Here is a 13991-nt window from a genome sequence, read left to right on the forward strand (position 1 = left end):
TTTAAGTCATGACAGTGCCCATTCCAAATAAATTGATAAATGTGGAAATTCAATTAACAACATTAATATCACAAGTAAGCAAAACTTTGCTGAAAATAATTCAAAAATGGCTACAGCGGTATATTGACAGGGAACTGATAGAAATTCAAGCTGGACTCAGAAGAGGATGTGGAACAAGGATATCTTTGCTGATGTCCAATGGATGTTGGTTGAAAGCAGAAAATACCAGAAAGATGTTTACCTGTGTTTTACTGACTACACAAAGGCATTCGACTGGTGGATCGTAACAGATTATGGACAACATCGTGATGCATGCAAATTCCAGAACACTTAAATATGTTTATGTGGAACCTGTACATAGACCAAGAGGCTGTTGTTTGAACAGAACAAGGGGATACCGCGGCGTTTAAAATTGAAAAATGTGTGTGCCAGGGTTGTATTCTTTGGCGATACTTATTCAATCTGTATACAGAGCAAATAATCTGAGAAACTGGATTATATGAAGAAGAGTATAGCACCAGGATTGGAGGAACACTCTTTAACAACCTGCAATATGCAAATGACACAACCTTCCTTGATGACCGTGAAGAGGACTTGAAGCACTTACTAATGAAGATCAAAGACTATAGTCTTTAGTATGGATTACTCTTCAACACAGAGAAAACAAAAATCCTCATAACTGGACCAGTAAGCAACATCATAGTAAACAAAGAAAATATTGAATTTGTCAAGGATTTCATTTTACTTGGATCAACAATCAACACCTGTGGAAGCGGCAGTCAAGAAATCAAAGGACATATTGCATTAGACAAATCTGCTGCAAAAGACTTTTTAAAATCTTAAAAAAGCAAAGATGTCACTTTTATGACTAACCTAACCCAAGCCATGGTCTTTTCAGTTGTATCATATGCATGTGAAAGCTGGAAAACAAAAAAGGGGAAAGTTGAAGGATTGATGCATTTGGATTGTAGTTTGGTGAAGAATATTGAATATACTATGGACTGCCCGAAGAATGAACAAATCTTTCTTGGGAGTACAGCTAGAATGCTCCTTAGAAGTAAGGTTGGTGACTTTGTCTTGCTTACTTTGGACATGTTATCAGGAGGGACAAATCTGTGGGGATGACATCATACTGGAAAGTAGGGGGTAAGCAAAAAGAAGACCTTCAGTGAGATGGACTAACAAAGTGGCTGCAACAGTGGGCTCAAACATACCTACTATTGTGAGGATGGCACAGGACTGAGCAATGTTTTGCTCTGTTATGTATAGGTTTGGTGTGAATTGGAACTGACTTGACCATACCTAACATCTACAACAATAAATTATACTTTAATAAACCTGTTAAAATGTTACATAACACAGGGTATATAAGGTATAATTTATATAATAAGAAAATGAAACATTAGATTAATTCAATCTGTTGCCCTGATCAAATATATTTTTATGGAGTAAATGTGATATGTTGGTGAATCTCTTAGGACAAACTTGAATTGCTAGCTTCAGCAGCTCACGTGTATGATTGGCTTCAACTAGGCTGCACCATTTGCATCTTTGCCATTCACCACTGTCTCCCTAGCAGATCTCATCATGGAGGTGATTACATCATTAGCACAGGGCAGAGAGCAAGTGCTTAATAATTTTTTAATGAATAAAATAAGGATATCTTGAAATTCTATAATTTTTGGTGCCTACTATGCAGCAAATGGAGAAAAGATTGAAGCTGTCAAGGATTTCATTTTACTTGGATCCACAGTCAATGCCCATGGAAGCAGCAGTCAGGAAATCAAATGACATATTGCAATGGGCAAATCTGCTGCAAAAGTTCTCTTTAAAATATAAAAAAGCAAAGACGTCTCTTTGAGGACTAAGATGAGGCTGATCCAAGCCATGATATTTTCAATTGGCTCATATGCGTGCAAAAGTTGGATAATGAATAAGGAAGACCAAAGAATTGATGAATTATGGTGTTGGTGAAGAATATTGAATGTACCATGGACTGCCAGAAGAACAAACAAGGCTGTCTTGGAAGCTGTCTTTGTCTCACATACTTTGGACATATTATCAAGAGGGACCAGTTCCTGGAGAAGGACATCATACCTGGTAAAGTAGAGGGTCAGTGAAAAAGAGTAAGACTCTCAAGGAAATGGATTGACACAGTGGCTGCAGCAATGGACTCAAATATAATAATGACTAGAGGCTGGAAAGTTCCAAATCTGTGAGTCAGGCTAGAGGCTTCTCCTGACTCACCTAGCTGCAGGGGCTGGTGAACCCAAGATCAGCCAGTAAGACAGCAGGCCTCTGGCTCACAGGTTGCAGAGGCTGACGAATCCCAAGATGGCAGGTAAACTGCTAGCTCAAGTCCCAGGAACCAGAGGTCAGATAAACTGGAGCCGGTTTCAGGATCTAGAGTGAGCAAAAGCCAGCAAAGTTTGCCAGAAAGTCCTTGTATATTGGATACAGGCCACACCACCAAGGGAACTCCCTTTCAACTGTTTAGCTGTTCATAGCAGACCTCATCATGGAGGTGATTTACATTATGTCAGATCTCATTATGGAGGTGATTACATCATTACATAACTGTCAAACTACTGAGGATAATGGCCCAGCCAATCGATGCTTAACCTTAACCATCACACCGTGATCTCAGAAGAATAATGTACTTGACTGTTATCTTCCATTGATTCAGGAATGGTTTCTATATGGAACAACATCTCAAAAGAGGAGCTGTTACAGCATCCAGTTTATATGACACATTTCAAATATTAGTTAAAATAAAATGTTTATGTTTCTGAATCACAGAGTTATAAATGCTTATGAAATGAACCTGGGCTAAATACCAAATCTCTGGGATTGAAGTCAGAGAGGACAATTCCGTTTCCTGTGCTGTGTCTCTTGGAGCATCTGTTGGATACTGTCTTAGTTATCTAGTGCTGCTATAACAGAAATACCACATGTGGATGGCTTTAACAAAGAGAAATTTATTCTCTCACAGTCTAGGAGGCGAGAAGTCCAAATTCAGGGTGCCAGCTCCAGGGGAAGGCTTTTTCTTTCTGTCGGCTCTGGGAGAAAATCCTTGTCATTAATCTTCTCCTGGTCCAGGAGCTTCCCAGCACACAGACCCTGGGTCCAAAGGATTCACTCTTCTCCTGATGCAGCTTTCTTGGTGGTTTGAGGTCCCCACGTCTCTCTGCTCTCTTTTATATCTCAGAAGAGATTGACTGAAGACACAACCTAATCTTGTAGATTGAGTCCTGCCTCATTAACATAACTGCCTGCCATCCTGGCTCATTAACATCATGATTATCATGTGGACAATCACACAAGACTGAGAATCATGGCCTAGCCAAGTTGACACGTATTTTTGGAGTACACAGTTCAATCCATGACAAATATTATGCTAAATAAACCCCAATTCTGATCCACAAAATGAATTCCCATATTGCCATGTGTTAAATACAATTATTGTCTTAGTTCTTCTGTCTCTAAAGGAGGGTTATTTATTAAAATGTAATACATCCATATAATAAGAAATTCAAACAGTATAGTAGGGAAAAAAAGTATCTTTTAAACTACTACAACCTCTGTCTATTCTTTTTTATATATAAGAGTTTTTGTGTGTGTGTGTGCCTAGCAGAGTGTCTAGTTTATTTTATTTATTTATTCAACAAATTATTATTGTATTATTCCAACTAGATTATTAGTTCCCAGAAGATAAGAGCTATGCCTTAAGTTTACAGCCCAAGCTACTAGCCTATAATAATCATAATATGTCAAGGATAAATTAAAATACAATTATAATTAAAAATACTCACAGTGGTGTAACAGGACATTTTGGGATTCAGATATTGTAGATGTTGGAGTAGTGCATCCATTCATTTGGGTTTGGGTGCTCTGGCATTTGGAACTCCGTGCATTCTCCCCAACAGGTCTGCAAATTTACATTGGAGTAGAGAATTCTCTTAGGAGAAAATGGACTGGAACTCTGACCACCCCACTTTCCAACTGAGATTAAAATATATAAAAACATGCCTGTTGTATGGGGTGGCTCCACCTGAGGCTGGTTGTAGGAAAGGACAAAGGGACTCCTGAGAATAAATTTTTCACAATGTCGAGGGGCGTCTGTGACAGAGAATGAAGTTGAGTATCTAGATCTAAGTTATTTGAGGGGAGCGATGCTTCTGGGTAAAGAGTGTGAACTGGCACCAGAATTTATCCTTTCCCGGTTTATCAGTTTCCTAGGGCTGCCATAAAAAAATCACCACATACCTGGTGGCTTAAAACAACATAAGTTTATTCTCTCACAGTTGTGGAGGCCTGAAGTCCGAAATGTAGGTGTTGGCAGGAGCAGGCTACCTCGGGTGGCTCTAGGGAAGAATAATTCCTTGCTTCCTTTAGCTTCTGCTGGCTGCTACCATGCCTTAAGTTGTTGCAGCATATCTACAGTTAGTGTGTCCACCTTCACATGGCCTTCTTTCTTGTGTCTATGCCTGTTTTCCATTCTCTTTTCTTATAAGGACTTGTCATTGGATTAGGGGCCACAATAATCCAGGACGATCTCATTTTGAGAGCCTTAACTATATCTGCAAAGATACCTTTTCCAAATAAGGTCACATTTACAGATTCCAGGTCAACATACCTGTCCGGGGGCTACTACTCAACCCACTACAATTTGCCCTCTGGCCCCTAAAAATTCATATCCTTCCCATGTGCAAAACACATTCACCCATTCCAACATCCTCAAAAGTCTCAGCCCATTGTAGCATCAACTCTTAGCCTAAAATCTTACTTAAATATCATCAGCTCAAAGACCCCAAATCTCATCATCTAAAGCACCTCAGTCAGGTATCAGGGTGATTCTGGGTATGATACATCCTGGGGGAAAATTCCTCCCCATCTGTGGATCTGTGAGCCTAGAAAACAAGTTATCTGCTTCCAAAATAACAGTGGTGCAGTAGGCATAGAATAGGCATTTCCATTATAAACGGGAGAAATTGTAAGAAATAAAAGGGTCACCAGCTGCAAGCAAGTTTGATTTCTAGCGGGGCAAATTCCATGAGTTTCAAGCCTTGAGGATAATTCTCTGTAGCTTGCAGTTCTGCCCTCTGCATCTGCAGCTCATTGCCCTGTGGACCCTCAGCAGTGCGTTCACCCTCTGAGACATTTTTCCTTTTTCTTGAAAGGTAACACATGTTTAACACCTGGTGGTGCAGTGGGCTCCTTAGCAGAAAGACTTGCTGATCTGCTTCCGTAAAGATTACAGCCTAGAAAAACACATGAGGCAGTTCTACTCTGTCACATAGGGTCACTATGAGTCAAAATTGACTCAAGGGCACACAACAACAGCACATATTTGCAGCTAAGTAGCTCTCTCAGCCTGCTCGCCTGTTCGTAGAATTTGGGAGTCTGAAAACTTTCTTTTAATTCATCTAAACTCTATCATTTTCAAAGTCCAAGCTGGCAGTGTTTCTGTTAGATCTTGTTGTTAGTTGCCATCAAGTTGTCTTTGACTCATGGTGACCTTATGTATAACAGAATGAAACGTTGCCTAGTCCTGAGACATCCTTGTGATCATTGTTCTATTGTGTAGTGCTTCCCAGCCTAGGGGACTCATCTTCCAGTACTATATCAGACAGTATTCTGTTGTAATCCATAGGATTTTCATTGGCTAATTTTTGGAAGTAGATCATCAGGCCTTTCCTCCTAGTCTGTCTTAATATGGAAGCTCCACTGAGACCTGTTCACCATGGCCGACCCTACTGGTATTTGAAATATTAGTGGCGTAGCTTCTAGTATTATAGCAATATGCAAGCCACCACAGTAAGACAAACTGACAAATGGGTAGTGGTCTGATAGTATAACATTTTCAAAGTCTTTGTGGGCCTCCTGGGTATGTCAAGGTGATCCATATCATTAGACAAAAGGGTTCTCCACAGATCCTTCCGGGATAAACCCATTTTCATTTCTGGCTTTTGCTGAAATAGTTGAGTGGATCCAAGAGTCACACAACTAATTTCTTAGGAGCAGGTTGCCTAACCACACCCATGGTCCTCTCTCCAGGGCAGGCTTTCTCAACAGTGAATTTCCTAATATTAACATCCTTTGAAATCTGAATAGACTAAGAACCTCCCAAATCTTCAAGTGCTGGCTCCTTTCTGCTTAGCAGTTCCTTTTCCAACTTAATTCTTTTCTTTATACTATAAGCATTTTAATATACACAGCCAGAAGAAAGCAGGCCACACCTTCACCACTTTGGAAATCTCAGCAAAATATCCAAGTTCATTGCTTATAATTTCTGCTTGCCACAAACTGTAGGGCACAGTTCAGCCAAGTTTTCTGCTACTGTATAACAACAAGTGCCTTTCCTCCAGTTTCCAATAACATGTTCCTCATATTCTTATTAGGCCTCACCAAAAGCATCTTCCTTCAATGTTCACATTTCTACTAACATTCTGTTCATGACAACTTATATATTCTCTAAGATGATACACTTTCCTGCCATGTTCCACACTTCCTTTTGAGCCCTCAAAAGAAACATCTTTAACATCCACGTTCCTACCAACAGTCTGTTCAAGGCAATCTAATCTTTTTCTATCATGCTTTTTAAAATTTTTCTAGTCACTACCCATTATCCGTGGAAACCCTGGTGGCGTAGTGGTTGAGTGCTACGGCTGCTAACCAAAGAGTCGGCAGTTCGAATCTGCCAGGCGCTCCTTGGAAACTCTATGGGGCAGTTCCACTCTGTCCTATAGGGTCGCTATGAGTCGGAATCGACTGGACGGCAGTGGGTGGGTACCCATTATCCAATTTCAAAGTCACTTCCTCTGAGGACTCTTTCAGCTTCTGGTGGCTGCCGGCTTGTGACTGGATAACTCCAACCTCTTCCTGTCTACACGTGGCCTTCTTCGCGTCTGTGTGTTCTCCTCTTCTGTTTCTTATGAGAACACTTGTCATTGAATGTAGGCTGCTTGAATAATCCAAGATGATTTCATCTTGAGATTCTTAATGATGTTATGGTGTTTTAAATTTTTCTGTTTTGATTTCTAGTATGGTAAACATTGATGGAAATAATCCACATAAAGAAAACCTCTTTGTAGTCCTCTATGGTTTTTACGAATGCAAATCATTCCTAGCATCAAAAAGTTGGAGAACTGCTAAGCTAATGGAAAATTAGCAGCCATTGATGATTTTTCCATGAATTGATTATTCCATTAGGAGTTGTAAAATTTGTGGATATTAATGGTGATATTAATATTAAAATGAAAGTCTCATATTGTCAGTTTTCTGCTTAAATACCTTTCAGTTGTTCTTAGGTTAAAGTCCAACATCCTAGGGGCATGACAGTATATCTACTGTATCAGTAGAGGACCCTCTTATGATGCTTTTGCCCTGGGGAGATATTCTATTTCTGGACACAGAGCAAGAGGTTAATATTCCAGGAGTTACTCAAATAGAGAGCTACTGCTGGGGAACAGAGAAACCAACAGAGCTTTCTGGCAGCTTTTTGGTGGAGAAACACAAGTGGTGTCTTACTGAGGGGCTAAGATACTAGTAAAAGGAGAATAGCAGAGAATGGAGCCTGACACACAGAGAGTTTTGCGTTTAAGACGTTTGCTAAATTTTAAAGCAGTTCTTAAGCTGTGCAGGATGACAACTCAGAAGCAAAGTAGAATGTTTCCAAAAATCAGACTGGAATTTTCATGCACTGTCATAGTGCTGAAGAGATAAAGATTAGAATTTTGGAACTTTCAGGGGAGGGCCCAAGTTAATATACCAGGCACTTAGCTGGAAGCCCTGAAGAAATACACCCTAAGTACAGGAAAAACCAATGCTAGACAGAGAACCTTCCAAAACGATACCTAGTTGGTTAAATTATAGTGTTGAGCACCCATTCTGTCTGCCAACAAAAGGGTAGGGTTAACTCTCTCTGGGTGAAGAAACATAATCTAGAGATTTTTACAAGGGGCCCTGGTGGTGCAGTGGTTTAGAGCTCAGCTGCCCCAAGAGTATGGCCCCTGGACATTCTTTTAACTCAGTACTGAAGTTACATCTGAGGTTCACCCTTCAGCCAAAGATTAGACAGGCCATAAAACAAAACGAGACTAAATGGGCACACCATCCCAGGGGCAGGGACGAGAAGGCAGGAGGGGCCAGGAAAGTTGGCAATGGGGAACCCAGGGTCAAGAAGGGGAGGGTGTTGACATGTTGTGGGGTTGGCAACCAATGTCACAAAACATCACATGTATTAATTGTATAATGAGAAACTAGTTTGCTCCATAAACCTTCATCTAAAGTACAATAAAAAAAAATTTAAAAAGAAGAGATGCTTAAGTAAATCATAGTATTAGTACTTAAATTTAGGATTGAAGCTTTATGATCACTGGGATAATCCCTGTGCATTTATAACATTTAATAGAATATACAGCATATTTGGGGACTCTGGTGGTGCAGTGGTTAAGAGCTTGGCTACTAATCAAAAGGTCAGCAGTTTGAATCCACCATCTGCTCCTCGGAAACTTTATGGGGCAGTTCTACTCTGTCCCATAGGATCGTTATGAGTCGGAAGCAACTTGATGGCAATGAGTTATGGCAAACTTCAGAGTCTGACAAAACAGCCCTGTGGTTTCAGTTTTAAATCAGTATTGATTTCTGACTTGAGAGTTTTAAGATAAAAAATTTAAGAATTGGCCCTGCTAACTCAGAAATGAAGCTACTCCCAAAGCCCACCTTTCAGCCAAAGATTAAACAACCTATAAAACAAACAGTAACACATGTGAGGAATGTGCTTCTTAGTTCAATCAAGTATACAAGACCATGGGCAACACCTGCCCAAAAGCAAACACAAGATGGCAGGAAGGGACAGGAAAGCTGGATGAATGAGTATGGGAAATCCAGGGTGTAAAGGAAAAGGGAGAGAGTGCTGACATATCGCAGGGATTGCAGCCAATGTCATAAAACAATCTTGTGTATAAACTTTTGAATGAGAAACTAATTTGTGTTGTAAACTTTCACCTAAAACGCAATTAATTAAAAAAAAAAAAAAAAAGAGCTCAGCTGCTAACCAAAAATTCAGCAGTTTGAACCTACCAGCTACTCTGAAGGAGAAAGATGTGGCAATCTGCTTCCACAAATATTTACAGCCTCAGAAACCCTATGGGGCAGTTTTACTCTGTCCTATAAGGTTGTTATGGACTGGGATTGACTCGACAGCAATGGGAAGATTTTACAGCTTTTATATACAATACCTGGTATTCAATAAAAAAAAATTACTAGGTGAGCCAAGAAATACAACTATAAGATTGTTAAGCAACAACAAAATAGAGAACAGAAATAGACCAACAACTGATCCAGATATTGAAAATAACAGACAAGGACTTTAAAATAATTAATGTGTTCAAGAAAACTGAGACAGACAAAATAGATGGAAGAGTGGAGAATTACATCAGAAAGTGGGAATCTCTATAAACGAATTAAATAGAAATTCCAATTCTAAACTGTAAAATAATATAATTGGCCTTAACTCATTAGAAAGGTGTACAGCAATTAGACACAAAAGAGATCATTGTTAGGTACTGTTGAGTTGGTTCTGACTTACAGTGACCCTATCTACAGCAGAACGAAACACTGCACTGTCCTGGGCCATCCTCACACTAGTTGCTATGTTGGAGACCATTGTTGCAGGCACTGTGTCAATCTGTCTCATTGACGGACTTCCTCTTTTTAGCTGACCATCTACTTTACCAAGAATGATGTCCTTCTCCAGGGACTGGTCCCTCTTGATGACAAGTCCAAAGTACGTGAGACAAACTCTCACCATCCTTGCTTCTGAGGAAGATTCTGGCTGTACTTCTTCCAAGACAGATTTGTGCATTGTTTGTTCTTCTGGCAATCCATGGTATATTCAATATTCTTCCCCAACACTACAATCCAAAGGCATCAATTCTTCAGTATTCCTTATTCATTGTCCAACTTTTGAATGCATATGAGGTGATTGAAGATACCATGGCCTTGGGTCAGGTGGACTTCAGTCCTCAAAATGACATCTTTGCTTTTTAACACTTTAAAGAGGTCTTTTGCAGCAGATTTGCCCAATGCAGTGAGTTGTTTGATTTCTTGACTACTGCTTCCATGGGAGTTGATTGTGGATCCAAGTAAAATGAAACCCTTGACAACTTCAATATTCTCCATTTATCATAATGTAGCTTACTGGTCCAGTTGTGAGAATTTTTGTTTTCTTTACGTTGAAGTGTAATCCATATAGAAGGCTGTAGTCTGATCTACATCAGCAAGAGCTTCCAGTCCTTTTCACTTTCAGCAAGCAAGGTTATGTCATCTGCATATTGCAGATTGTTGGTTAGCCATTAACATTAGCCGCTAACCAAAAAAACCAAACCCATTGCCATCGAATCAATTCTGACTCATAGTGACCCTATAGGACAGAATAGAACTGCCCCATAGGGTTTCCAAGGAGCAGCAGGTGGATTCAAACTGCTGAACTTTTGGTTAGCACCTGAGCTCTTAACAACTGCATCAACATTAGTCATTAGTGAACTTAAAATAGACAATTTCCAAACTGAAGCACAAAAAGAAAAAAATAGAAAATACATAAAATCAGTAAGAGGAATGTGGGACACAACGAAAATGTCTAACATACATTTAAATGGTGTCCCCAGAAGAGAGGAAAGAGTATGTAGCAAATGAAATACAATGAAACCTGTGACAGCTTGAACTTGAGGGAATTGCCTTTTTTTTCCTGGGTCTTGCAAGTTTTCTGCTTTTGACAGTGTGCAGTCTTAGACTTTTCTATTCTCTATTAGTAAAAAATATTTGAATTTTCCTTTTCTGATAGGTTTCCACCTTACACAGTTTCCGGCTTTTGCAGGTTTTACTGTATTTGAAGAGTTAATGGCAAAGAATTTTCCATAATTCTCTCAGTTGCTTTCTTTTTCTCTTCTGCATCCTTCACTTCTTCCTTCTCTCCTCCCTCTGTTTCCCCTCCACCTCTAGTTGCAAGGAATGGTAATAACAAACATCTGGTCTCTTAATTCAAACCCTCGGAGTCATCCTGTAGGAGTATGAGTATTTCACCCTTTCGCTCAGCATCTTATTCAGTTAATACTAACTCCTGTAGAGTGTGTCTCAATTTCTCTCTTGTCTACCACCTCCTTTTCCATTTCCTCTGTTACTGTGTTAGTTCAGTGCCCAAATGGTCCTTTCTATCGTCATGCAGTAAAACCTATGAAAATTGGAACCTGCATAGGGTAGAAACCTGTCAGAGAAGGAAAACTAAAATATTTTCCACTAAAAAGAGCTGTAGGAAAGTGATAAGACTGCATTCTGTCAAAGGCGGAAAACTTGCAAGACCCAGAGAAACAAGGCAGTCCCATTGAGTTCTGGCTTTCACAAGTTTCACTGTATTTATCATCCAGTAAATCCTTCACAGTTACCAGAATGATTTTTCTGAAATTCTAATCTGATGACCTAAGTGATTTGCTTAAAGCCCATCGTTAGCTATCTATTGCCTACAGAAGCTCCAATTCTCAGAGAGTGGTAAATAAGATTTCCATAGCTCACTGTGCCTATATGTGTAGTCCTATCTCTTATTCAGTGTTGTGACCCCATCTTCACACCCAGAAATAAGCATCAATACTCTAGCCACACCCAAATATTCGAAATTCTCTAAACATGTTAGGAGCTCAGGTTCTTCCATCTGTTTGAAATGATCTCCCCTTCCCACTGAGCTTCTCCATCTCCACACAGGAGTATACTTAATTATCTTCTAAAACTCAAAATTTAAAGTGCATGGATAGAAAGAAGAGTCTTCAAAGGAGGGTGAGGAGGGATTATACATGAGAATATTTAAGGAAAAGTACTGTGTCCTGAATAATTTTAGGAAGTAACATTGTTACTCAAAAAATATTATAATTATTATATATATAAAAATACAAATTGAAGTTTGCCTTTACAAGGACAAAAGAAACTTTCTCCTAGAAAGTGATATGGACTTTTTTTCCATAGCCAAGGCCATCCATTACCTTCTTGTCTATGGCGGTGATTTGTGTTATTTGTCATAGGATCTGCAACGAGTGTATTTTGTTATAACTGTATAATATAATTGTCTTAGAGTTTAATAAATTCACTTCTGAACTTCTGCATAGGTTATTTCTTTTATAATCCCAACCTAAGTTATTAAAATTTAAGATGGAAAGAAAATAGAATTTGCAATGGCTTTATGAAGACTCTGCATGTATTTATGTGTGTATATAGAACAATATCATTAATATCACATGCAAGCAAAATTTTTTGCTGAAGATCATTCAAAAATGGCTGCAGCAGTATATCAACAGAGAACTGCCAGAAATTCAGGCCGGTTTCTGAAGAGGATGTGGAACCAGGGATATCATTGCTGATGTCAGATGGATCCTGGCTGAAAGCAGAGAATACCAGGATGTTTACCTGTGTTTTGTTGACTATGCAAAGGCATTCGACTGTGTGGATCATAACAAACTATGGATAACATTGTGAAGAATGGGAATTCCAGAACACTTAATTGTGCTCATGAGGAACCTTTACATAGATCAAGAGGCAGTTGTTCAGGCAGAACAAGGGGCTACTGATTGGTTTAAAGTCAGGAAAGGTGCGCGTCAGGGTTGTATTCTTTCACCATACCTGTTTAATCTGTATGCTGAGCAAATAATACGAGAAGCTGGACTATATGAAGAAGAATGGGGTATCAGGATTGAAGGAAGACTCATTAACAACCTGTGTTATACAGATGACACAACCTTGCTTGCTAAAAGTGAAGAGGACTTGAAGCAGTTACTAATGAAGATCAAAGACCACAGCTTCATATGGATTGCACCTCAACATAACCCACCCACTGCCCATTGCCGTCGAGTCAATTCTGACTCATAGCGACCCTACAGGACAGAATAGAACTGCCCCACAGAGTTTCCAAGGAGCGCCTGGTGGACTCGAACTGCTGACCTCTTGGTTAGCAGCCATAGCACTTAACCACTATGCCACCAGGGTTTCCTCAACATAAAGAAAACAAAAATCCTCACAACTGCACCAATGAGCAAGCAACATCATGATAAACAGAGAAAAGATTGAAGTTGTCAAGGATTTCATTTTACTTGGACCCACAATCAACAACCATGGAAGCATCAGTCAAGAAATCAAAAGGCGCATTGCGTTGGGTAAATCTGCTGCAAAGGACCTCTTCAAAGTGTTGAAGAGCAAAGATGTCACCTTGAAGACTAAGGTGCGCCTGACCCAAGGCATGGTATTTTCAATTGCATTATATGCATGTGAAAGCTGGACAATGAATAAGGACGACCGAAGAAGAGTTGACGCCTTTGAATTGTGGTGTTGGCAAAGAATATTGAATATACCATGGACTGCCAAAAGAATGAACAAATCTGTCTTAGAAGAAGTACAGCCAGAATGCTCCTTAGAGGCAAGGATGGCGAGACTCTGTCTTACATACGTTGGACATGTTGTCAGGAGGGATCAGTCCCTAGAGAAGGACATCATGCTTGGTAGAGTACAGGGTCAGTGGAAAAGAGGAAGACCCTCAAAGAGGTGGGTTGACACAGTGGCTGCAACAATGAGTTCAAGCATAATAACAATTGTAAGGATGGCGCAGGACCGGGCAGTGTTTTGTTCTGTCGTGCATAGGGTTCCTATGAGTTGGAACCGACTCCATGGCACCTAACAACAACAAGAATGTGCATGTCAATATTTACATATATGCAACACATTTCTTTTGGTGAATTTTTACGTTCATTTTCTTTTACCCTGTCCTGAGTGGAATGAAGTTAAGTTTGTAATCATCTTTTGGACACTAAGCATTTATACTCTTGAATACTGTTACTAAGCCTCCTCTTAGTGTATTTGCTGTGCAAAAATTACCCTTTTCTTTTACTTTTATATTATTTCCTAAATGTAAAATCAGGCCATTCTAGGAAACGCTGTCAAATTCATGGCATGCC

The sequence above is a fragment of the Loxodonta africana genome, chromosome 4 (assembly GCF_030014295.1).
Source record: "Loxodonta africana isolate mLoxAfr1 chromosome 4, mLoxAfr1.hap2, whole genome shotgun sequence".
Classification (NCBI taxonomy): domain Eukaryota; kingdom Metazoa; phylum Chordata; class Mammalia; order Proboscidea; family Elephantidae; genus Loxodonta; species Loxodonta africana.